Source organism: Scyliorhinus canicula, chromosome 14, assembly GCF_902713615.1.
Source record: "Scyliorhinus canicula chromosome 14, sScyCan1.1, whole genome shotgun sequence".
NCBI lineage: Eukaryota > Metazoa > Chordata > Chondrichthyes > Carcharhiniformes > Scyliorhinidae > Scyliorhinus > Scyliorhinus canicula.
The window spans coordinates 62,048,079-62,074,662 of NC_052159.1; the positions used below are offsets into that span (position 1 = coordinate 62,048,079).

At 45.4% G+C, this 26,584-nt stretch overlaps 1 protein-coding gene and 1 long non-coding RNA gene across 3 annotated transcripts in view; one reads left to right on the forward strand and one right to left on the reverse strand.

Annotated features, from left to right (window-relative positions):
- The window catches only part of LOC119977080, a 104,105-nt gene extending 87,765 nt beyond the window's left edge, over nucleotides 1-16,340 (forward strand). Inside the window, exons 2-4 of the long non-coding RNA XR_005463110.1 lie at nucleotides 5,011-5,194; nucleotides 9,082-9,160; nucleotides 15,193-16,340. This is a non-coding gene — a long non-coding RNA (uncharacterized LOC119977080). The remainder of the gene's footprint in view (nucleotides 1-5,010; nucleotides 5,195-9,081; nucleotides 9,161-15,192) is intronic.
- aasdhppt (aminoadipate-semialdehyde dehydrogenase-phosphopantetheinyl transferase) overlaps nucleotides 1-26,584 on the reverse strand; it is an 81,672-nt gene that overhangs the window by 2,993 nt on the left and 52,095 nt on the right. The gene's annotated exons all lie outside the window — the stretch shown is intronic.

Consider the following 26,584-nt stretch of genomic DNA (forward strand, 5'->3'; position numbering starts at 1 on the left):
ATAAACAGACCATTCAGCCCAACTAATTCATTTTGGGTTTATTTGTCAAACATAGCAATGGACCATAAATGGATTTAGGATCTACAAGCAAGCTGGTTAATTGAGTGAAATAATCAGCTTTCAGTGTTGGGCTGTGGAAGAGAATGGTTAATTAACAAGATGACCAAGAGGTGAAACTGAATCTGAATCTGAATCAAAACAGGAATGGTTGATCCAGCAAGGTAGCTTGGGGAATTGACAAGATTTAGAACATAATATCAATCTGGAAGGAGGAATGTCAGCCACCTGCAGCAGAAACAGGAACCCAAGAATGTTGTCAGATTAACTCTCCTGACTGTCGCCCTGCTGTGAAAGTAAAGGTGAGATAATGCGCCACTAACTCAGTGATACGCAGATGTCATTGTGACTTTGACAAAGGCAGTTTCAGCCATATCTCTAACCAATCTTCCTCTGCACGTGTTGTCAGATTGCTTTGCTGACATCTAGACATAAAGAAAATAGGAAGGTACTTAAACAGGAAATTAGGAGGGCTAGGAGGGGGTCATGAAAAGTCCTTGGCAAGTAAGAATAAGATGAATCCCAAAACTTTTTATTCATATGCAAAAAGCAAGAGGGTGGCCAGGGAAAGGATTGGACCACTTAAGGACAGCGAGGGGAATCTATGTGTTGAGTCAGAGGAAATGGGCGAGATACTACATGCCAGCGACTGATAGAAATGAGGCTATGACAGGTGAGGACCTTGAGAGGATTGTTATCACGAAGGAGGGAGTGATGGGCAAGCTAATGGGGCTAAAGGTAGACAAGTCTCCTGGCCCTGATGGAATGCATCCCAGAGTGCTAAAAGAGATGGCTAGGGAAATTGCAGATGCACTAGTGATAATTTACCGAAATTCACTAGACTCTGGGGTGGTCCCGGTGGATTGGAAATTAGCAAACGTGACGCCACTGTTTAAAAAAGGAGGTAGGCAGAAAGCAGAAAATTATAGGCCAGTGAGTTTAACTTCGGTAATAGGGAAGATGCTGGAATCTATCATCAAGGAAGAAATTGCGAGGCATCTGGATAGAAATTGTCCCATTGGGCAGACGCAGCATGGGTTCGTAAAAGGCAGGTCATGCCTAACTAATTTAGTGGAATTTTTTGAGGACATTACCAGTGCAGTAGATAACGGGGAGCCGATGGATGTGGTATATCTGGATTTCCAGAAAGCCTTTGACAAGGTGCCACACAAAAGGTTGCTGCATAAGATAAAGATGCATGGCATTAAGGGTAAAGTAGTAGCATGGATAGAGGATTGGTTAATTAATAGAAAGCAAAGAGTTGGGATAAATGGGTGTTTCTCTGGTTGGCAATCAGTAGCTAGTGGTGTCCCTCAGGGATCCGTGTTGGGCCCACAATTATTCACAATTTACATAGATGATTTGGAGTTGGGGACCAAGGGCAATGTGTCCAAGTTTGCAGATGACACTAAGATGAGTGGTAAAGCAAAAAGTGCAGAGGATACTGGAAGTCTGCAGAGGGATTTGGATAGGTTAAGTGAATGGGCTAGGGTCTGGCAGATGGAATACAATGTTGACAAATGTGAGGTTATCCATTTTGGTAGGAATAACAGCAAACGGGATTATTATTTAAACGATAAAATATTAAAGCATGCCGCTGTTCAGAGAGACTTGGGTGTGCTAGTGCATGAGTCACAGAAGGTTGGTTTACAAGTGCAACAGGTGATTAAGAAGGCAAATGGAATTTTGTCCTTCATTGCTAGAGGGATGGAGTTTAAGACTAGGGAGGTTATGTTGCAATTGTATCAGGTGTTAGTGCGGCCACACCTGAGTATTGTGTTCAGTTTTGGTCTCCTTACTTGAGAAAGGACGTACTGGCGCTGGAGGGTGTGCAGAGGAGATTCACTAGGTTAATCCCAGAGCTGAAGGGGTTGGATTATGAGGAGAGGTTGAGTAGACTGGGACTGTACTCGTTGGAATTTAGAAGGATGAGGGGGGATCTTATAGAAACATTTAAAATTATGAAGGGAATAGATAGGAGAGATGCGGGCAGGTTGTTTCCACTGGCGGGTGACAGCAGAACTAGGGGGCATAGCCTCAAAATAAGGGGAAGTAGATTTAGGACTGAGTTTAGGAGGAACTTCTTCACCCAAAGGGTTGTGAATCTATGGAATTCCTTGCCCAGTGAAGCAGTTGAGGCTCCTTCATTACATGTTTTTAAGGTAAAGATAGATAGTTTTTTGAAGAATAAAGGGATTAAGGGTTATGGTGTTCGGGCCGGAAAGTGGAGCTGAGTCCACAAAAGATCAGCCATGATCTAATTGAATGGCGGAGCAGGCTTGAGGGGCCAGATGGCCTACTCCTGCTCCTAGTTCTTATGTTCTTATGAGTCCTTTGCATCAATGTTCACCAAAGAAAAGGACTTTGTGGAAGATGATTCTTGGGTAGGGCGTGTGGACGGTCTTGGTCATGTTGACATCGAAAAGGAGGAAGTACTGGGTCTTTTAAAAGATATTAAAGGTAGATAAGTCTCCTGGGCCGGATGGGATTTACCCCAGAATACTGAGGGAAGCAAGGGAAGAAATTGTTGGGGCCTTGACTGACATCTTTGTATCCTCATTGGCTGCAGGTGAGATCCCAGAGGACTAGAGAATAGCTAATATGGTACCGCTGTTTAAGAAAGGTAGCAGGGATAATCCAGGAAACCATAGGCCGGTGTGCCTCACATCAGTAGTAGGTAAATTATTGTAGAGAATTCTCAGGGACAGGATTCATACCCATTTGGAAACAAATGGACTCATTAGCGATAAACAGCATGGTTTTGTGAAGGGGAGGTCGTGCCTCACTAACTTGATCGAGTTTTTGGGGAAGGTGACAAAGATGATTGATGAGGGGAAGGCGGTGGATGTTGTTTACATGGACTTCAGTAAAGCCTTTGACAAGGTTCCTCGTGGCAGACAGGTACAAAAGGTGAAGTCACATGGGATCAGAGGTGCAGTGGTAAGATGGATACAGAACTGGCTCGGTCACAAAAGGCAAAGGATAGCAGTAGAAGGGCGTTTTTCCTAAATGGAAGATTGTGACTAGGGGTGTTCCACTGTGCTGGGGCATCTGTTGTTTGTGGTACACATAAATGATTTGTAAGAAAATTGTGCTGGTCTGATTAGTAAGTTTGCAGATAACACCAAGGTTGGTGGAGTTGCAGATAGTGTTGAGGATTGTCAGAGGATACAGCAGGACATAAATAGGTTGGAGACTTGGGCAGAGAAATGGCAAATGGAGTTTATTCCAGATAAGTGAGAGGTAACACATTTTGGTAGGTCTAACATGGATGAGAAATATGCCGCAAATGACAAAACTCTTCGGAATTTAGAAAGTCATCGAGATCTGGGCATGCAGGTCCACAGATCTTTGAAAGTGGCAACACAAATAGACAAGGTAGTCAAGAAAGCATATGAAATGCTTGCCTTCACTGGACGGGGTAGAGTATAAAAACTGGCAAGTCATGCTTATAGTTGTACAGAACCTCGCTAAGACCGCACTTCGAATATTGCGCACAATTCTGGACGCCACATTACCAGAAGGATGTGGAGGCTTTGGAGAGGGTGCAGAGGAAGTCTACCAGGATATTGCCTGATCTGGAGGGTGTAAGCTATGCGGAGAGGCTGAATAGACACGGACCGTTTTCATTAGAATGACGGAGGTTGAGGGGTGATCGGACAGAGGTCTACAAGATTATGAGGAGCATGGATAGAATAGATGGGTAAGCACTCTTTTCCAGGATGGAGGGGTAAGCACTCTTTCCCAGGATGGAGGGGTCAGTCACCAGTGGGCATAGGTTTAAGTCCATGGGGCAAAGTTTAGAGGAGACGTGCAAGGCAGGTTTTTTTACGCAGAGGGTGGAGAGTGCCTGGAACGCGTTGCCAGAGGAGGTTGTGGTTGTGGAAGCAGATACATTAGCGGGGTTCAAAAGGCATCTTGACAAATACATGGATAGAATGAGTTTAGAGGGATACGGCACAAGGAAGTGCTGAGGGTTTTAGAGAACGTTGGTAGCATGACCGGTACAGCTAACTCAAGGACCTGTTCCTGTGCTGGATTGTTCTTTGCATCTAGTCCCACACGAGGCACAGCTAACTCAAATTAAACATAGGAAGATCATAGCCATCTTCACTTCTTATCAAAAACTCTGTCCTTTGACACTTCAGCCACATTCTCAGGTTCAACAAAACTGTTCACAACCACTGTGCTCTATTGGATCCTGAATGACCTTCCCATCCAATAGTATCTTCACCATTAAAACTGTTTACTTCCATCTCTTGACATTATTCACCCTAGTCCATTTGCTGAAACTATTGCCCATGCTTTTGTCATTTTCAGACTCAACTATTCCACTGCTGTTCTAGCTGTTTTCCTTTCCTCTACATTCTGTAATCTTCAGCTTATCCAAAGCTTTGTTGCCAATATTCTATCCCACACCAAGTTCCACTTACTTCCTGTTCTTACTGACCTACGCTTGCTACTAGTCCATTGGATCTCAAATCTAAACTTCTCCTCCTGCTTTTTAAATCACTTCATGGCTTTTTCTCTTATTACCTCAATAACCTCCTTTCTCCATTACGCCCACTCTGGCCTGACTGATATGCCATCAACCATGTAGGTGGCAAGCAATGGAATTTGTCTCCTCTTTCAAACCCTCTCCTTAATCATCCCGAACTTTTAAAAATCTTGGCATCCAACTTTACTTGATTATGCTTCTGTGAAGTGCTTTGTCTTGGTGTCCTATGTTAAAGGTGCAAGCTAAATGCAATTTATTACAGTAAGTATTTGAATTAAGTTTTGCACGTTCAATTATCCATGTTGCATGAAATGGAATGACATATCTGAGAGAGCCGAGGCTTCTAAACTAGAAATTGTTATTTGCCATTGATATTTAAACTTATGAAAATCTAAAATCTCAATGCTATTTTTGGAATAAAATCCCTATTATTTTCATCTTATATGTTCTCTTAGGTGTTCCTGGGCCATGTAGTAACCTGGCCGAGGCGACCTGCAGTTGTCTTACTGTTATTAAAATACATTTATGAACAGGAAACAACTGTGTGATTCAAATGTTGCTATGCAACCAAGGACTAAAGTGGTGTTGAAAAACTAACGCAATAGAATTATAGCTGCAAGTTTTCTTTGCACAATTAAGGTAAAAGCTGTTTTTTTTCATTAAATGTAACAATGCTCAAAATCGCTCATGCATTTTGTTTCAAACCATAATCCTAGACATGAGTCTCATAATAGAATAGTTTGCTTATTTCTTAAACATTCATAAATTAACATGCTTCTAAGCATTTTGTAAGGTAGACACCATGCAGTACTAAATCCCTTTAAAAATCAAGCATTACTTAAACCTTTATTGGCTAGCACTGAAAGAGAATATTTATACCTTGTCAGTATTAATATTATATAATTCAGTCTGATGCAGGACTTCCAGTGGTGGCATACAAGTGGAAGTTGCACATTGGGTGGCTCCTGCTCGAGGCTGTTTTTTGGAGTTTAATGCCCAGTTCCAGGGGCAGTTTTTGGATAAGCTGGTGCAGGGTGACATAAGGAAGGAGGAGAATGTCAAAGATCCAGACAAAAGCTGCTGGGAAGAACGGGGCGAGCGAAAGCTTGCCGTTGAGTGAACGGGTCAGCCCGGCAGCAGGAAAGATAGCGGAGGCTGGAATGCTGGATGGGTCCACGCCCTTCACTGTGGAAACTATGATTGAGGTGATGTGGAAAATTTGAGAGGCAGTTCATCAAATGCATGGAGGTGATGCATAAGGAGATGATGGCTGCGATGAAGGAGCTGGTGGAGGAGGCGATGGCCCCGGTGAAGGTGGCGGTGTTGAAGACATCGGCCGAGGTACGGGAGCAAGAAGAGAAGTTGAAGGAGGAAGCTCTGTCCCAACATAGTGACCAGTTCACCTCAATGGGTGAGCAGCTGCGGAGGGTGGTGGAGGCAGAATGAGAATTTGTGGGCTTGCCCGAGGAGGTGGAGGTCCCGAGGCCGACTGAGTACTTTGTGAAGATGTTGGCGCAGTTGTTGGGGGAGGGGGAAGAACCCTCCCGATACGAGCTGGACAGGGCTCATCAGTCGCTCAGGTCCAAGCCGAAGACGACGAGCTGCCAAGGGGCAGTCTTAAATTGTTTCCACAAATTCCACGTCAAGGAGAAGGTCCAGAGTTGGGTGAAATAAAGGCGTGAGGTGCAGTGGGAAGGAGCTGGTATTCGTATATACCAGGACTTAACTGTGGAGCTGGCAAGAAGGCAGGCGGCCTTTGGTTTAATGGTATGAGGTTTGGCATGGTCTACCTGGCAAAGCGGAGGGTGACCTATAATACGAGGGACTTCTACTTTGAGACGGTGGAGGCGCTTGTGAAGGCTGAAGGACTAGGGTTAAAATGAGATGGGTTAAAATGAGAGATGGGTCGGTGTTTGGTTCTGGACTGAAAAATGAGGGGTGAAATTCTGTATGCAGCCTCATTTCTTGTTTTCTGTGTCATAATGTATATTTGTTTTTTGTGTGTGTGTGTGTGTGTGTGGGGGGGGGGGGGGGGGGAAGAGAGTCAGTTGGGAGCTTGGCTTTTGGTTGGTTGATGAGGAAGGGTAGTGTACCTCTGCTGAGTGTTACAGTGGGTAGGAGAATATTGAGCTTTGAGGTTATGGCAGTTTTCTGGTGGGCGTTATTTTCCCACTGGTTTTATTTGCTCGTCTTTGTTTTCAGGGACTGGGTCATGGGGAAGGGGATTGGGAGGAGGGGGGTCTGGGCAGGGGCCTCCACACTAGCGAGGGTTGACTCGTGAATGGGACTGTGGTGGGGGGAGGGGCCGCGGTTGTTGGAACCTGGTCAAACAGGTTTCAATGGCAGGTGTGAAAGGTGGGGGGGATGGGATCGTTACTGAGTAAGAGGATGGGGCGATTCGAGGAGGGGAGGGGGGGGGGGGGGGAAGAAAGAGAGAGAAAGAGGGGTTTGACAGCAACAAAGGGGACAGGCCCAGTGGGCAGGACCCAGGGGATACTGATGGTAGATAGGAGGGGCCGGAGGGTGGTGAAGTACTCCCGGTCAGGTTAGTAACGTGGAACTTGAGGGTTGGGGGACTGGTGAAGAGGTCGAGGGTATTTGCATATTTAAAGAGTCTAATGGCTGACTCATCTGAGGGTGAAGGATCAGGTGAGTCTTAGGAAGGGTTGGGTGAGTCAGCAGGGCTCAGGGGGGTAGCGGTATTACTGGGCAAGAGGGTGAGGTTTCATATGGAGAAGGAGGTGGCAGACCAGGGGGCAGGTACGCGATTGTGGCGGGCGCATTGGAGGGGATGCTGGTGGCACTGCCGAGCATATATGGCCCCAACTGGGATGATGCAGGGTTTGCGAAGAGGATGCTGGGTGCCATCCCGTATTTGGACACCCATGAGTTACTAGTAGAGAGGGGTGGGTGGGGGACTGGAACATGGTGCAGGAGTGAAAGTGGATAGGTCTCAGCTGCGCTCGCTGGCCCAGTCAGGCGGGGCGAAGGTGCAGGCTGGGCTCATACGAGAACAGGGAGGAGTGGACCCGTGGAGGTTCCTGCACTCAAGGGAGGGGGAGTATTCGTTTTCTCCCCAGTATATAAAGTGTACTCGAGAATAGACTTTTTAAGATGGAGAAGGCGTTATTGGCCGGTGTCAAAGGGTCGGAGTATTCAGCGATATTGATTTCGGACAATGCTCCAATGGGTGGATGTGCTTTTGGAGAAGGGGTGGCTCAGAGGCCGGGTTAGTGAATGGATGTGGGGGCTGTTAGGGGAGCAGTTTTTGCGATAAGATTGGGAAGGTGATCGAGGATTATGTGAGGTTTAATTGCACAGGCAAGTTTTTGCAGTCAGTAATCTGGGAGGCTCTGAAGGTAGGAGTAGGAGGGAGGTGATCTTATTTAAGGCTAAGGTGGACAAGGAAGAGAGAGAGAGAGACACGCCCAAAATTGATACAGGAGTTGCTGGGGATCGATAGAAGATCCGGTCTGGCCCTTTTGATCAGGAGGAAGGAGCTTCAGGCAAAGTACCAGTTGAGAAGGGCAAGGGGGGCAATCTATGAACATGGGGAGAAGGCAGGGCTGGCCAGCTGCAGAGGGAGGCGGCGGCGAGGGAGATAGTCCAGGTGTGGGACAAGATGGGGAAGCTAGTGGTGGCCCCGGAGCAGGTCAATAAAGGTTTGGAAGAGTTCTATGAGAGGTTGTGTAGGTTGGAGCCACCGGGAGAAAAGCGAGAGATGAGCGAGTTTCTGGACGGATTGGAGTACCCGAGATTGGGGGGGGGGGGGAAAAAGAGGACAGGAGGTAAGGATGCAATTTGGAGGATGCAGTCAGGGAAGGCGGCAGGACCAGATGGGTTCCCAGGGGAATATTATAAGACATTTAAGGGCACGTTGGCGCCACTGATGTTGGGAATGTTTTTGAGGAGGAAATAGGTAGGGGGCTCTTGCCACAGACTTTAGGGCAGGTTTCGATTTCCCTGCTGTTAAAGAGCAATAAGGACCTGGTGGAGTGCGGTTTGTATAGGGCCATACCCCTACTGAATGTAGATGCCAAGATATTGGCAAAGGTGCTGGTGGCAAGGTTGGACAGGTGTCTCCTGAAGGTGGTAGGGAGAGAATCAGATGGGATTTGTGAAAAGGCAGCTGTTTTTGAATGTGAGGTGTTAAACGTGATCATGTCGCCGGCAGAGGAAAAGAAGATGGAGGTGGTGCCACTGGATGCAGAGAAGGCATTTGATCAGGTAGAGTGAGGTTATTTGATGGCGGTATTAGAAAGAATTGGAATCGGGCCGAGGTTCGCGGCATGGGTACGGATGCTGTATAGGGAGCAGACGGACAGTGTTCGCACTAATAATATAAATTTTGCTCTGTGCCTCTGTATGAGGCATGGGTGTCCTATGTCCCTCCCTATTGTTTGCACTGGCTATAGAGCCTTTGGTCATCGTGCTAAGGGGTTAGAGGTTGTGGAAGGGGATAGTGAGGGGAAGGGTAGAGCATAGGGTATCCTTCTATGCTGATGATTTGTAATTTTATATTTCAGAGCCGACCACATTGGGGGGGAATATAATGAGCTGCTCCATTTGGATCGTTCTCAGGATATAATTTGAACCAAGGCTAGAGTGAGTATTTTCATGGTTTCCCAGCCGGGAGTGAGGGCGTGGGTGGGGGGGTTGCCATTTTGTCTGGCGGCATCCCACATGGGTGCAGGTGGGGTGGGAATGGGGTGTGCTCCGAAGGTATAATTTTACTAGTTTGGTGGGGAGGGTGAAGGCCAATTTGGCAAGGTGGGACATCCTCCCTCTGTCGTTGGCGTGTCTGGTGATGGCAGTTAAAATTAATTGTTACCGTCATTTTTGTTCCTATTTCAGTGCCTGCCAGTCTCTTTGTTTATTTGGGGGGGGGGGGGGGGGGGGGGGGTAAAGAGACGGTGGCCAGGGTTAGGAGGGTGGTCATGTAGAGAGGGCGACAGGCAATGGGGGCTAGGCCTGCCAAACATACTGTACTATTACTGGGTGGCAAATGCAGAGAAGATGTGGGGCTGGGTTAAGAGTGGGGCGGGGAGAGTCTCGATGGGTTAAGATGGAGGAGGACTCGTGTAGGGGGTCAGGGTTGTGGCCCCTGGCAATGGCACCACTCCCGATAGCACTGGGTAAGTATTCGGGGGTCCGGTGGTGGTGGCCACATTGAAGATTTGGAGGCAGTATAGACTGCACTTTAAGCTGGGGGCCAGATCAGGGTGGATGTCGATTAGGGGGAAATCATGGGTTTCAGCCGGGGAGGATGGATGCGAGATTTCGGAGAAGGGGATGAATTAAATGAAGGTTTTGTTTCTTGGGGGACAATTTGCAAGCTTGGAGGAGCTGGGAGAGAAGTACGGATTGTGGTGCGGGGCGAGGGAAGAATGTAGGTGCCTGCAGGTTCGAGATTTTGCAAGGAAGGTTTTCCCGACCTTCCTGATAACACCGGTCTCCTCGCTGTTGGAGGCGGTATTGTCAGTGGGGGGTTGGAGAAGGGGGTTGTATCAGCGATTTATGGGATGAGGATATGGTGTCCATGAAGAGGGTTACAGTGAAGCGGGAGGAAGAGCTTGGGGGGGGGGGGGGGGGGGGGGGGGAGGGGGCAGTGGAAAAGGGACTGTGGTGTGAGGTGCTGCGAAGGGTGAATGCCTCAACCTAGTGCGTGAGGTTGTGGCTGATACAATTGAAGGTTGTGTATGGGGCACACCTCACAAAATCAAAGATGAGCCGGCTGTTTGAGGGGGTGGAGGATGTTTGTGAGCTGTGTGGGAGGGGCGTTGCAAACCACATTCATATGTTTTGGTCCTGCCCGAAGCTGGAAAGGTTTTGGCTAGAGGTATTTAAAATTATCTCGGGTTTTGCATATGGATTTGCACCCTCCCATGGTAGAAGCCATTTTCAGGGCATTGGACTGGCCCGAGTTGCAGGTGGGAGTGGGGGCAGATGTTTTAGCCTTTGCCTTGCTGATTGCTTGTAGGTGGATCTTGTGGTGTGACGGTCAGCTTCTCCACCCTGTGCCTCAACATGGTGGGGAACCTGCTGGAGTATCTGACCCTGGAGTAGGTGGAGATGAAAGAGGTATGCACTTTCAGGAGCTGGTTGCTGTTGAATGCTAGGGGGGGTGGGGGGGGGTTTGTTTTCATTTTTGCTCTATGAGTCTACGTTTTAGGTTTTATATCGTTGGGGTTGTTCTGTTGTTGTATTCTTTCTTTGTATACCGAAAATGAAGCAAATATGGCGAATAAAAATATTTCTAAAAAATATAATCTGGACTGGCAATCAGAATAGTGCAGTGCCAAAGACACCCTTCGGCCCATCGAGGCTGCATCGACGCATGAAAGGCCCTGACCTGCCCACCTAATCACACTTGCCAGCACATGGCCCATAACCTTGAATGTTATGGCGTGCCAAGCACTCATCCAGGTTAAAGGATATGAAGCATCCCGCCTTTACCACCCTCCCATGCAGTGCATTCCAGACCGTCACCACTCTGGGTAGAAATGTTTTTCTTCAAATCCTCCCTAAACCTCTCACCCCTCACTTTGAACGTGTGTCCCCTCGTAACTGACCCTTCAACAAAGGGAAATAGCTGCACCTTGTCCATGTCCCTCATAATCTTGTACATCTCAATCAGGTCATCCCTGTCTTCTCTGCTCCAGAGAATACAACCCAAGCCTTTCCAACCTCTCTTTATAACTTAAACATTCCATCCCAGGCAACATTCTGTTTAATTTCCTCTACTCACCGCCCGTCTCTTTCCCTCCCCCCCCCCCCCCCCCTCCCCAGTGCAATTACATCCTTCGTATAATGTGGCGACCAGAAATGCGCACAGTACTCCAGCTGTGGCCTCACCAAAGTTCTATACAGCTCCATCATGACCTCCCTGTTTTTGTAATCTATGCCCCAATTGATAAAAGCGAGTATCCAATATGCCTTTTTCACCACCCTATCAACGTGCCCTTCTGCCTTCAGAGATCTATGGACAAACACGCCAAGTTCCCTTTGTTCTTCAGAACTTCCCAGTGTCAGACCGTTCATAGTATTCTTCCTTGTTAAATGAATCCTTCCAAAGTGTACACGTCACATTTTTCAGGGTTAAATTCCATCAGCCACTTATCCACCCATGGACCATACCGTCTATATCTTCCTGTAATCCCAGACACTCAACCTCATTATTAACCACCCGGCCAAACTTTGTGTCATCCGCAAACTCACTGATCCTACCCCAGACAGTCATCTGTGTCATTCATATAAAATGACAAACAATAGGGGGCCTAGTACGGATCTCTGTGGTACGCCACAGGTCACTGGCTTCCAGACACTTAAGCAGCCATCTATCATCACACTCTGTTTCCTACTGCTAAGCGAATTATGAATCCACCCCATCAAATCACCCTGCATCCCATATGCATTTGCGTTCTTAACAAGTCTCCCATGTGGAACCTTGTCAAAGGCTTGGCTGAAATTCATGAAAACTACATCAACTGCACTACCCTCATCTGTATACTCGGTTACATGTTCTCCTTTAGATTCTCTCCTTCAGTATCTTCTCCAGTAGTTTCAAAGAACAAAGAAAATTACAGCACAGGAACAGGCCCTTTGGCCATCCAAGCCTGCATCAACCATGCTGCCCGTCTGAACTAAAAACCCCAACCCTTCTGGGGACCATATCCCTCTATTGCCAACCTATTCATGTATTTGTCCAGACACCTCTTAAAAGTCAATATCATATCTGCTTCCATTACCTCCCCCGGCAGCGAGTTCCAGGCTCCCATTACCCTCTGTGTAAAAAAAACTTGCCTTGTACAAAACTTGCCACTATGCCCCCTAGTAATGGACTCTTCCATCCTGGGAAAAAGCTTCTGACTATCCACTCTGTCCATGCCCGTCATAATCTTGTGGACTTCTATCAAGTCGGTCCTCAACTTCCGCCATTCCAGTGAGAACAAACCAAGTTTCTCCAATCTCTTCTCATAGCTAATGCCCTCCATACCAGGAACATCCCAGAAAATCTTTTCTGTACCCTCTCTAAAGCCTCCATATCCTTCTGGTAGTCTGGCACGAGATTCACTCGTCTGTAGTTCCCTGGCTTGTCTCTACAACCTTTCTTAAATAGTGGGACCAGATTAGCTGTTCTCCAGTCCTCTGGCACCTCCCCCGTGACCAGAGGGGAATTAAAAATTTGGGTCAGAAACCCAGTAATCTCCTCCCAGCATCCTGGGACACAATTCGTGCGGACCTGGAGATTTGTCCTCTTTTAAACACACTAATACCTCCAATACCTTGTCACTCCCTGTGACAATTTTATCTCCTCTCTCCCAGAGTTCCATAACTGCCTCCTCATTCTCTTGGGCGAAGACAGATGTGTAATGTTTGTTCAACACCTCACCAATGTCCTCTGGCTCCACCCACATATTTCCCCCTTGGATTTTCCCTACTTTTACCAGCAAGAACTTTCTATCCCCTCTTTGTTCTCCGAATTGATTTCTTAAGCTCCAACCTGCACTTTCTGTACTCCACTAATGTCTCTACAGACTTGCTCCCCTTATGCTGTTAAAAGCTTCTTTTCCTTCTCATCGTATCCGGAATGTCTCTGGTCACCCATGGTTCTCTGGGTTTGTTACACCTTCCTATTACCCGAGGGGGAACATACTGGGTCTGTAACCTCCCCATTTCACCTTTGAACGTACCTCCCCGCCACCCCACTGCTCTTCTATAGGTTCCCCCACAAGTAACTCTTTCCAGTCTATCGTGGTAAGATACTGACTCATTTTCTAAAAATCTACTCTTCGCCCAATCCAAACTTTTTTTGCAACTTGTCTATTTCTTTGTCCGTAACAAATTTCAATTGAACAATATTGTGGTCGCTATCACGAAAATGTTCCCCCACCAGCACATCAACCATAGGGCAGCACGGTAGCATTGTGGATAGCACAATGGCTTCACAGCTCCAGGGTCCCAGGTTCGATTCCGGCTTGGGTCACTGTCTGTGCGGAGTCTGCACATCCTCCCAGTGTGTGCGTGGGTTTCCTCCGGGTGCTCCGGTTTCCTCCCAAGTTCAAAGATGTGCAGGTTAGGTAGATTGGCCATGATAAATTGCCCTTAGTGTCCAAAATTGCCCTTAGTGTTGGGTGGGGTGACTGGGTTATTAGGATGGGGCAGGTGTTGACCTTGGGTAGGGTGCTCTTTCCAAATAGAACATAGAACAGTACAGCACAGAACAGGCCCTTCGGCCCTCGATGTTGCGCCGAGCAATGATCACCCTACTTAAACCCACGTAACCCGTATACCTGTAACCCAACAATCCCCCCATTAACCTTACACTACGGGCAATTTAGCATGGCCAATCCACCTAACCTGCACATCTTTGGACTGTGGGAGGAAACCGGAGCACCCGGAGGAAACCCACGCACACACGGGGAGGACGTGCAGACTCCACACAGACAGTGACCCAGCCGGGAATCGAACCTGGAACCCTGGAGCTGTGAAGCATTGATGCTAACCACCATGCTACCGTGAGGCCCCCTAAAAGAGCCGGTGCAGACTCGATGGGCTGAATGGCCTCCTTCTGCACTGTAAATTCTATGATATCTATGATAATCTGTCAGACTTCATTCCCCAGAATTAGGTCCTTTGTTGGATCCTCTACATATTGAGCTCAAATAATCTCCTGTATACATTTTAAGAACTCTACTCCATCTAAGCTCTTAACATGATGGCTATCCCAATTAATTATGGAAAGTTAAAAATCACCCAATATAATTACCTCCTTATTATTTTTACATCCCTCGGTGAATTGTGTACTTATTTGCTCCTCAATTTCCCGCTAACGATCTGGGAGTCTATAATAAACATCTAGTAAGGTAGCTGGCCTTTTTTTATTCCTAAGCTCTACCCACAAAGATTCATTTGATGCCCTCTCTTGAGGTATCATCTCTCCTTACTGCAGTAACTGCCTCCCTAACTAATAATGCAATACCTCCTCCTCTTTTACCCCCTCCTCTGACTTGCCTGAAGATTCGGATGTTGAGCTGCCAGTCCTGCCCCTCACTCAACAACCATGTCTCGGTGATAGCTATTAAATCATACGTACACGTGATAATCAACACCCTTAACTCATCTGTTTTACCGTTAATACTTCTGGTATTAAAGCTGAGGCCATCTAGCCTTGTCTTACACCCTTGAAACATACTACCACTGTATTCCCTCTGATCAGATTGCTTTTCTATGTTATACTGTGTCCCTATTCTGCTATCAGTCTACATCCGCGCCCCCTGCCAAACTACTTTAAACTCTTCCCAACAGCACTAGCAAACCCGCCAGCAAGGATGTTAGACCCACTTTGGTTTAGATGTAGTCTGTCTTGCTTTACAGGACTACTTATTTGGTCCCAATGGTCCAGGAATTAAAAACCCTCCCTTCTGCACCAACTCTGAAGCCACGCATTATCTGTGCTATTCTCCTATTCCTGTACTCACTAGCGTGTGGCGCTGTGAGTAATCCAGAGATTATAACCAGAGAGGCCCTGTTCTTTAGTCTATTGCCTAGCTCCCTGAATTATTGATGCAAGACCTCATCCCTCTTTCTACCTATGTCATTGGTACCAACTCTGCCTTATCATCCTCCCCCTTCAGGATGCCCCGCGGCCGTTCAATGACATCCCGGACCCCTGGCACCACGAGGCAACACACCATCCTGGAGTCTTTTTCACGACCACAGAAGTGCTTATCTGTGCCCCTGACTATGGAGTCCCCTATGACTATTGCTCTTCTGGCTTTGACCCTCCCTGCTGAACAACAGAGCCAGCGTGATGCCACTGCTCTGGCTGCTGTAGCTGTTTATGTTTATTAAGACTTAAATGAGGTATATTTTTCAGATAATTTAATTTTTCAGTAGTAAGCACATACATTGTAGCAGTCAGGAAATTAAAATATCTAAATCATTAGCAGGATAGACTCTTCAATGTTTCCAAATGGTTGCCACAGTAAGTGGAAACTTGAATGTACATCCAAATGGAAAAGCAAGATAATATTCACAAAGCAGGAGGTAGACAAATTCATGGAGTGTTTATAGGATGTGCTTAATGCAAAAACTGTCATCAATCCATCGCTGTTTAAAGTAGTTTATCAATGTTTTTCCTACCTGCCATGGAAGGTGGCCTAAGAGGAAGGTTCAGAAGGGCCACAATGTCAGCAAATAATGAATCAGTTTTCAAATCAGGAAACAGCTTACCAGAAAGACTGCTCAACAACCAAGTTATTTCAATTGAAGGAGAATCACAACAGCTTAATGATCTCTATGTGGGCCAGAAGCCTGTGGCTCAGGTGCCAGGTGGTTTATTATTAAATTTGTTAAAGAGCTTTTCAATATGTTTCATCTTGTTCAATATACCAAAGTCATAATGTTAGAGCAATAAAAAGTAGAAAGAAAATGCATTTTGTAGCTTTCATTTCAAGAAACTATAAAGAACAATTAAAGTGACCAGTAAATCTATTAATAGAAAACTAGAACAGCACCAAATCATATCTTGTACAGGAGCGGTCAACAGATAATAAATATTAATTAGTTTTCTTGCTGCTGTGGCTATTAAATCAATGAAATACATCACTAATATTGCGCATCTTGTCTATAGATGAACCTGGGCCATCTGAAGCTTGTTTTTAAAGAAAGCAACAAATGAAGTCACAATTTCTCAATAAGGTTGTCATAAACTATTCAAAAATGTTAGCTGTGACCTGATCCTTAGAGAGCACACTCTATACTTCTCTTTGTTTCAAATTGGTATGTCTCTATTAATGAAGTCAGCCAACAGTAAACACGATTAAATATTTTGGTAGTGTTGTAGAGCAAATTTCACTGCAGTCCAAAATGTGTTAAGAGTACAAAAGTATTTTTTTTTTTTAAAAGGACAAAACATTTGCTCCATTGTGGATATTATTGCTAATATCTAGCATTATTCATTCTACTGACTAAGATAATGATTATGAAAATAATTGATTTAGTATAAATTAATTTTTCAGTACAGAAAGATTGTTCAGCATCAATCATGGCACAGCACAATGTAAAAGACACAGTTGACCCTCAATCACTAAGGTATCACTTTTCACAAGGGTTTTTGCAGCAAGGCTAACAGCATAAAAGAACAAATAACAATGCAGCACAGAAACAGGCTCCAAGCTTGTACCAGACATGATACCATTCTTGGCCAAAACCCTCAGCATTTCCTAGTACCGTATCCCTCTCTACCCATCCTCTTCATGTATTTGTTGAGATGTCTTTTGAACGCCATTAGTGTATCTGCTTCCACAACCTCCCCTGGAAGCCGTTCCAGGCACTCACCACCGTGTAAAAAGCCTGCTTCGCACATATCCTCTAAACTGTGTGCGATGGACCTTAAACCTATGCCCCATAGTGACTGACCCCTCCACCCTGGGATAGAGTGCCTGCCCATCCACTCTATCAATGCCTCTCATAATCTTGTAGACCTTATCAGATTGCCCTCCAACCTCTGCCGTTCTAATGAAAACAGTCTCAGCCTCTTTGCATAGCTAACACCCTCCAGACCAGGCAACATCAGGTCAAAGCAAATGATTTCTATGATTTCCATCTGCGAGGGCAGCACGGTAGCATTGTGGTTAGCACAATTGCTTCACAGCTCCAGGGTCCCAGGTTCAATTCCCGGCTGGGTCACTGTCTGTGTGGAGTCTGCACGTTCTCCCAGTGTCTGCGTGGGTTTCCTCCGGGTGCTCCGGTTTCCTCCCACATCCAAAGATATGCAGGTTAGGTGGATTGGCGATGCTAAATTGCCCTTAGTGTCCAAAATTGTTCTTCGTGTTGGGTGGGGTTATGGGGATAGGGTGGAGGTGTGGGCTTGGGTAGGGTGCTCTTTCCAAGAGCCGGTGCAGACTCGATGGGCCAAATGGCCTCCTTCTGCACTGTAAATTCTATGATTCTATGATAAGGACTTCAACAGTGCATCTTGTGGAGCATCAGGGAATCACTCTCAGCACTGTCTAGATTTTTGAGGTTTATTAAGTAAGTGCAGCATCAGAAGTTCCTGTTAGTTTCAAAGTTGTAATGACAGTGAATGCTGGCTGTTTTGCCATCACTACAACTGCAAAATCTGGGCCATTTAAACAATTGTAGCGAGGAGTGAATAAATCAGGAGGGATGTCCAGAAATTGCTTAAATTCATCTCCAAGGGGTTATTTTCAGCATGGCACAAGTCTGGCAACAGGTGCTTCATTGGTAACAGGTAAGTGCACATTTGTATGTTGAAATGAACTCCAGGAACTCCATCAGTTTGCCGTTCATTTTGATAAAGAATTTCTCCTGGAGTAACTGTACAAAATTAAACAATTACAGGCTAATATGAGAAACAACCAGTGATTGCCTTATTTATTCCATGTTAATATTTTTGAGTAGCATATGCCTTTCCCACTGGACATTGCTTTTGAATAATAGGGAATTACTTAGTGGTTTTATTACCATATGTCTGAAAATTGCTAGCTCTATTTTCTTTTTAAAAAAAGCATATTTATTAAAAGGTTTTACATTTTAAAATTACAAAGTAATACATCCCACAAGCAAGGATCAAGAAACAGAAATCGGACCAACAGATACGAGTACAGAGAGAAAGACAGGTGATCATAACTGGTTCAATACGATCAACAAACATAAATAGGTATCAATACAGCCCCACCAGAAACCGAGGGAGAAACTAGATAAAGCCATAAAAACTATGGTAAAATGGTGCACACCTTCCCACTCCGTGTCAGCCCATAATTACTACGAGAATCAGGATAAATTTTCCACGCCATGTTCGGGTGCGTAACAACATATATCTCCACCATCTCAAGCAGCACCAATGACGCACCAAGGCTTCTTCACCTCGAATGCCAGACCCATCAGCACCAAGCAAGGATTCTTCATATCCACTCTTACAAAGAAAACGTGCGAAGACCACAGCTCTAAAGGGAATTACATATATAACACACAACACAACTTAACCCCAAACTAAGGCCCAGTGCAGAACCAACATCATTCCATAATATTATGTAGCGGGAACCGGCAGCAACTTGTTCGGATTACGAGAAGCCTTCAGAGCCTTCCAAGAAAGGAAGAGGAGGAAAAAAAGGAAAGAACTATCAGAACTAGTAACAGAGTAACAAGGGATCTGGACCCAACCCAGACTCCAGTTTACCCTGGAGCACGCCAATCAGCCACCACTGAAGAGGAGAATATGTTGCTCAATCAAGCAAAAAGGTGTCACACCCCCAAGGGGAATATCAGGATATCAATCAAGTATAGCTTAACCCTAGGCCTCTGTGCACCGAAAAAGTAAAGCCTAATCGCCCAGGGTGCCCCCAACAAGCCCCCCAGAGACAACAGGATACTAGCCATAGTTCCAGACCTGACCGAGCCCAGCACATCCTGACACAGAAAACTATAACTCCAGAGCCTCCAGCACATGCCAAAACATGTGCCCCAGCCAAACCTCGACCTCCCTCACCCCATCCAGGGCAACACACCGTCCCCACTAATACTCTGAATAAAAGGATGATCACTCCAACGGATGGATCCTAACCCAAGAACCACCAACGTTAAGACCCCCAACAATTGGGCGTCCTGGGAGGGAGTGCTGATTCCCACCTCCCTGGTACAGTCAGGGGAGCCTCCCCCCCAGATCAACAGACCACGTCAAGATTAGTAACACCTCTTGCTTGCCTGGATGAAGAGAGAAAGAAACAAGCCTCCAAGGAAAAAACACCGAAATAATTCAGAATCACCGCCATCACAGAAAAGATACCAAGAGCGATCACTCTCCTCAACAACCCTTGCACAATTAACATCTCACCTCACTGTGCCCCACAGGAAGATACCCATATGAAGGAAGGCTCAACCCCAAGAGTCGGAAGGAACCCGGTCCTCCCCAGGATCCAAAATCTGCCCAGGCGATAAAAAGGATAAGGCACGGAATTTTAAATTCAAATACCCCAAAATTAAAAACAAAAAATCAAACCCAAAAAAAGCCGATATGGTTCAGCTTTAACTGGGAGGGTCTATCCTCAATCTCACCGAGGACTGAACTAATCCTACCAGCCCAAACCAACCGTACCAGCCCAAACCAACCCAACCACCCTTCACTCCGCTCTGGCACCACTCATCCTTCTTACACACAGGATAGGACACTCCCCAACCACAGTCCCAAGGATTATAAAACATAATAACAAGAAAAGGTAAAACTGCACAGGTTACATTTCACCTAATTACTCGACTTGATTTTGATAAAACAAGATAATCAACAACACCTGCCTTCACACTCAAATGTTGCACTCCCCTGTAGGAGAAAAGACAACTTTAAATATAAAAGAAACATAATCACAAGGGCGTAAGTAACGTCCAGGATTGTAGAAGAATTGCAGGGTAAATTGCAGGATAAAAACAGCATCCATATTGCACGAGAAGATAAATGATAAGCAAGGTTCAGCAAGAACTCTTCAGATTCCAAGGATTGAAGCACCAGGCACCATTACTTCCACCATGCCGTCTCTCCGGCTGGGGTCTGGGACGACTCGACTACGCTTGTTGGGGGCACCCTGGACGACTTGGGGGCAGCACGGTAGCACAGTTGCTTCACAGCTCCAGGGTCCCAGGTTCGATTCCCTGCTGGCTCACTGTCTGTGTGGAGTTTGCACGTTCTCCACATGTCTGCGTGGGTTTCCTCCGGGCGCTCCGGTTTCCTCCCACAGTCCAAAGATGTGCAGGTTAGGTGGATTGGCCGTAATAGTGTCCAAAGGGGTTAATTGTGGTTGCTGGGTTACGGGGATGGGGTGGAGGTGTGGGCTTAGGTAGGGTGCTCTTTCCAAGTGCCGGTGCAGACTCAATGGGCCGAATGGCCTCCTTCTGCACTGACTAGCATAGAGTATAGGATGATATAGGACTAGCGTTTGGTGGGCCTGACTGACCCCTGGCCTGAAAGAACAGGTTAGTTGTGCTTCAGCGAATCTAATACACCCAGCCTCCAAAGAAGATTACCAAAACACAGCAGCCAATTTTCAAACTCAATCCAGAACTCACCTCTCTCCTCTTGCTAGGGAGCGAGCCCACGAACACACCTTGCTTGTCCCCTACTTCCCGAACCTGTCAGGATAAACGACAGACCATGCAGACCTGAAGGCAGGCCTTCACCAGGGTAAGTGCCCTTTCAAGTGCAAGAACTTTTGCACCCCTAACACTCTCTCAAAAGTACCCCACAATTCCTCCAAGTGAGCTCTGGTGACCTGCATCACAGAGCCGAGTTTCTCATCCAAGACAACATTTTCAACGGCGGCCATCATCTGGATGCATACAACACCAAAGCGAGAGCTCACTCAGCAGCAACTACGCCACGGCAGGCTGGGCCCTAGCCCAGCTCATTCCGACCATCATGAACAAACGAGGATTTCTACTGTTCATCTCGGCTCTTCTTGCAAAAGCACCAATCAGAAACCTCCAGGGATATTGCGTAAGCCATGCAACCCAGGAGAAAGCAAATATGAAATCAGGATAAAATAAAAGGATAAAAGGGGAGTGGAGCCAGAGCTCAGAAAAAAAGGCAATCGCTTCTGCACTCCCATTATGTGATTCCCCACTAGCTCGATTTTATGAAAATGATTCTTCTGTGGGTATGAAATCCTTTTCAATTCCTTTATGCTATGCACCACCTGTGCTCAGATGCTGCAGTCCCAGTTTTTCATTCATGCCACACTGACTTGATGATGACATTCCCAGTGCCAAGGAGTTTGGCCTCTGCTTAGGTTGGCAATCCAGTACACAAAATCATAAAACTGACAGCACAGGCCATTAGGTACCTCATGCTGGAATCAGTGTCAGCTCTTTATATGTACTCCAATTGCTCGGTCCTTCCCTTTTGGCCTAATCTTCCATTTCAACTAATAAATTACTTTGAGATAAACTTTTGCCTACTTCAATGGAAATTTGGCATAACATCCCACGCTTTAATTACTTGTGTGCAAAAATAATAATTTTTCTTTTGCTCTTTTGAAACAATCTTTCATTATTTACCCTGCCGAGGATATATCCTCAAAACCTTTCGCAGATCCATTTAACTTACCGATTACAGTTTAAAAAATGTTCCCATGTTTGAGCCCATCTTCATAACTGTAAATCCTCATTGCTAGTAAAAGGTAGTTGAATCTTCACTATAACTTTATCAAGTCCCACAGAACCTGTATGGTTCGAGTTAAGAAACAGTAGGGGTGCTATCATACCTCCATAGCACACCGACTAATGGAAATGATATTGAAGGGCAAATTTACAATGACATTTCAGAGTGATAAAAAAGATGGTAATGGCGATGAGCAACTTTAATCATCCTAATATAGACAGGGCAAAGTTATAATGTAAAAGGTAGAGAGGGAGTTTCTGAAATGTGTCCAGGGGAATTTTGATGAATTTCAGTGAGTAGGAACCAATCTGGCCCAGATAAATTGGGATTAAAGATTGGCAGACAAAACCAGCATGGAACAATGGGCTGCCATTAAAGATCAGATTGTACGGGTACAATCATGATACTTTCCCACAAGGGGGAAGGGTAATGCAAACAAAACAACAGCGCCCAAGATGATGTAAGAGAATAAATAAGATGAAGCATAAAAAGGGTGCATATGTCATCGATGTGTGCCCATGGACATCTAAAAGACATCTGATAAAGGTCCATATAATAGATACGTCAACAAGACTGAAGCCCATGGAATAAGCCCGTGTTCTACAAAGTTTTTTTCTGGGGACCCATTTTTATCAACCGGCCAACCTTCGGGACCCAACCCAGCCGACCTTCGCAATCCACATCGGCCAACCTGTGCGACCCACCATTTTCTCTTCCCTTGTTTGCTGCTGACAAAAATGGAGGAAATGGTTTTGGGTCCCTTTGGCCCTCGTACACGCTCCTCCAATGGAACCTGTTGAATGAAGGTGAAGCCTTCCCAGGTCGGAAAGTATGGAGTCTCCAACTGTCCAATTTTTCCGTAAATTTTTTTATCAAATAAACCCCTCCCCCCCCCCCCGCTGAACTTGTAAAACAAATATGAATAAAATAAATTAATAAAACCGCCCCGAACTTGTAAAACAAAAAGCTGCGGCTGTTTAAAAAAAATCTGGCCGCACTCTGCATGCGTGCCCAATCATCGGGGCTCATGCGTATAGTTATCTGACACGCATGCGCAGCGTGGCCGCATTTTTTTTTAAAAAAACATGTTCGAGGCGATTTTGAAGGCTGCTTGCAGCCGGCGTTATTAACAGCCAGCTGCTGTGGCTGTTGGGCACAGATTTGCGCGATTGGGAACGCCGCCACGGACGGTTCCGCGACCCTCCCGTGACCCACCTGCGGGTCGCGCCCCCGAGTTTGACAATGCCTCGAATAAGAGGCAGTGGCAGTATGGATAACAAGTCGGCTGAGTGACAGGAAACAGATAAGTGGTGTATGGTTGTTTTGCAGACTGGAGGAAGATGCACACTGTGGTTGGCCAGGGGGTGCGACTAAGACTACTGTTTTTCTTGATTATATATATTAATGAGCTAGACATGGGTGTAGAGGACACAATTTCAAATTTTGCAGATGACACAAAACCTGGGAAGTATTGTACACTGTGATGAGGAGTGACAGATAGGCTGATGGAATGGATGGACATGTGGCAGATGAAATTTAATGCAGAAGTGTGAAATTATGTATTCTGGTCAGATAATAATAATCTTTATTATCACAAGTAGGCTTACATTAACACTGCAATGAAGTGACTGTGAAAAGCCCCGAGTCGCCACATTCTGGCGCCTGTTCGGGTACACTAAGAATTCAGAATGCCCAATTCACTTAACAAGATGAACAAGGAGAGGCAATGTAAATTAATAAGTGCAATTCTAAAGCGAGTGCTGGAATAGAGACCTCAAGGTATTAGTGCACCTTTCAGTATAAGTGACAGGGCAGGTTGAGAAAGCAATTGAAAAACTATCCAGAATCCTGGGCTTTATAAATAGAGGCATGGATACGAAAGATTATAATGAAAATTATAATGAACCTTTCTAAAAGAGGGGTTCTGCCTCATCTGGAGCATTTCTCATCATATTTCAGGAAGGATGGGAGAGCTTTCGAGGTGCACAAGAGATTTCTGAGAATAGTTCCAGAGATGAGGGACTTCAGATAAGTCAATAGATTGGAGAAGCTGGGTTAATCTTTGTTGCTTTTTTTTTTAAATAAAAAAAAAGTTTGGGCTATTCTTAAAGAGAAGCTTGAGAGGTGATTTGAAGAAATGTTCAAAATCATGAGACATCTATATGAGTAGATAGAAATTGTTCCTATTGGCAGAAGGGTCGAGAACTGAAGGACACCAATTTAAGCTGAACAGTAAAAGAACCAACCGTGACTTGAGGAAAACATTTCCGACAGCAACTGGCTAGTATCCGGAATGCACTGTCTCAGTAAGTGGTGGAGGCAGATTCTATCATGACTTTCAAAATCGGATAAGCAATCGGGAAAAAATGCAGGGCTATGGGAAAAGGACAGGAGTGTGGGAATAACTGAAATGTTCTTAGAGAGCTGGTACAAATCAGATGGGTTAAATGGCCTCCTCTTATGCTGTAACCATTCTATGATCAGATGGAGAAAAGAGGTGATGGTGAGGAGTTAGGAAAGAGTAAGTTAGAGGAAAAATAGGTTAAGGCAGTTGATAATAAAAATTAAATCGCAAAATGAATGACTAAAGATGTACAATTCATTATTTTAAGCAGCTGTTATATTTCTAGTATTTGCCATTTTCCCATGCAACAGATCCTAAAGAGAATGACTTTTGAAGTGTGCTTCAAAGTTGAAACCTGCTTTAAAGGGATTAATTTCTCAGGATAACTCCATGCTGAGACAGGATCCAGAAATCAAACGCACTATTTAGCTGGATGGACTCAGAACACAGGGGCGCTCATTAAAATATTTTCCGGCACAGATTTGCACCATAGGGATTCATTGCCTTTTTGCATGTTGTTACAGCATCCAGGCAGATGTGATCAGCAGCTTTGTTGACCAGCACACAGCTGGAAGACAAAAATGACTGAATATATAGACATAGAAACATTGAAAATAAGAGGAGTAGGCCATTCGGATCTTCGAACCTGATCCAGCATTAATTATCATGGCTGATCATCCAACTCCGTAACCTCTTCACCACCTTTCTCCTCCTCCTCCTCCTCCCCCCCCCCCCCCCCCCCCCCCCCATAATCTTTGATTCCATTAGCTCCAAGAGTTATATCTAACTCCTTCTTGAAAACCAAGTTTCCAAGTCCCACATGTTTTACTTCAATTAATAAAATCTGGAAGATAAAGCTCATGGATTCCCCTTTCTTGGATCTCATACTCACTGCAATTTTCCTTAATAGTAAGCTGTGGTTTGCCCACCTGTGCTCTTTTATTTTTGTGCCAGACAGGAAAGAACAATTGTTGCCGTTCACCCATGTGCTCTTTGAATGTATGCCATTGTCTATCCGCCGTTATCTTCCCTTGTGCTAGATGTGACAACCAGAGGTTTCCCCCGATTTGTTAAGCCTCCTTGATGCCACATTGGTCAAATGACTTGATGTCAAGAGTATTCACCCTCACCTCACTTCTGGAATTCAACTCTTTTGACCAAGTTTGAACCTATGCTGCAATGGGATCTGGAGCCCCGTGCCCCTAGGAGAGCCCAAACTAATTTAAAAGGTTATTGCTGAGTAACTGCTGCTTGATTGCATTGTTACGAACTCAAGGCAGATCATTGAAATTCAAACTCCCAATTATTAACTGAAAGAATTATGCCAAATGATCAAGTTTGAAACAAAGATTGTTACTGAACTAAGTTAAACAAATTACTAACTTAACAGTATATTTCATAAATGCATACTTTAAACCGGAAAATATTAACAGGATATTCCATGTTCCACTCAGGCGCACTCCCATATACGACAAGATCTTGACTGTTCCTTCAATACTCTGGGGCAAAACCGAACAGCTTTGAGAAATTCATTCTGATTCTCCACAGCGTTCCCGCACTGTTTTCTCAGTTATGAGATTTCTTGAGGTCTTTCATGAAGCAACATAGACTGCCACAGTTCAAGGCACCAGCTCATCACAAGCTGAAGGACAATTTGGGATGTGCAAGAAATACCAGCCTAGCCAGTGATGCCCACATCTGGAGAAAGAAAAAATAAACCTGCAACTCATAAGCACCTAACAATTATCACCACCCCAGCTCAAGCAGGAGCCTCATTGCACTCTTGCTTAGTGACTCCAACTCAGAAAAACCCATGATTTTGGATAGCCATTCGTCTATTAGCGAAAGGCAGCATGGTTCTGTGAAGGGGAGGTTGTGTCTCACTAACTTGATAAGAGTTTTTTTGAGGAGGTCACAAAGATGATTGATGCAGGAAGGGCAGTGGATGTTGTCTATATGGACTTCAATAAGGCCATTAACAAGGTCCCTCATGGCAGACTGGTAAAAAAGGTGAAGTCACACAGGATCAGGGGTGAGCAGGCAAGATGGATACAGAACTGGCTAGGTCATAGAAGGCAGAGAGTAGCAATGGAAGGGTGCTTTTCTGATTGGAGGGCTGTGACTAGTGGTGTTCCGCAGGGATCAGTGCTGGGATCTTTGCTGTTTGTTGTATATATAAATGATTTGGAGGAAAATGTAACTGGTCTGATTAGTAAGTTTGCAGATGACACAAAGGTTGGTGGAACTGCGGAAAGCGATGAGGACTGTCAGAGGATTCAGCAGGATTTAGATAGTTTGGAGACTTGGGCAGAGAGATAGCAGATGGAGTTTAATCCGGACAAATGTGAGGCAATGCATTTTGGAAGGTCTAATGCAGGTAGGGAATATACAGTGAATGGTAGAACCCTCCAGAGTATTGACAGTCAGAGAGATCTAGGTGCACAGGTCCACAGGTCACTGAAAGGGGTAACACAGGTGGAGAAGGTAGTCAAGAAGGCATACGGCGTGCTTG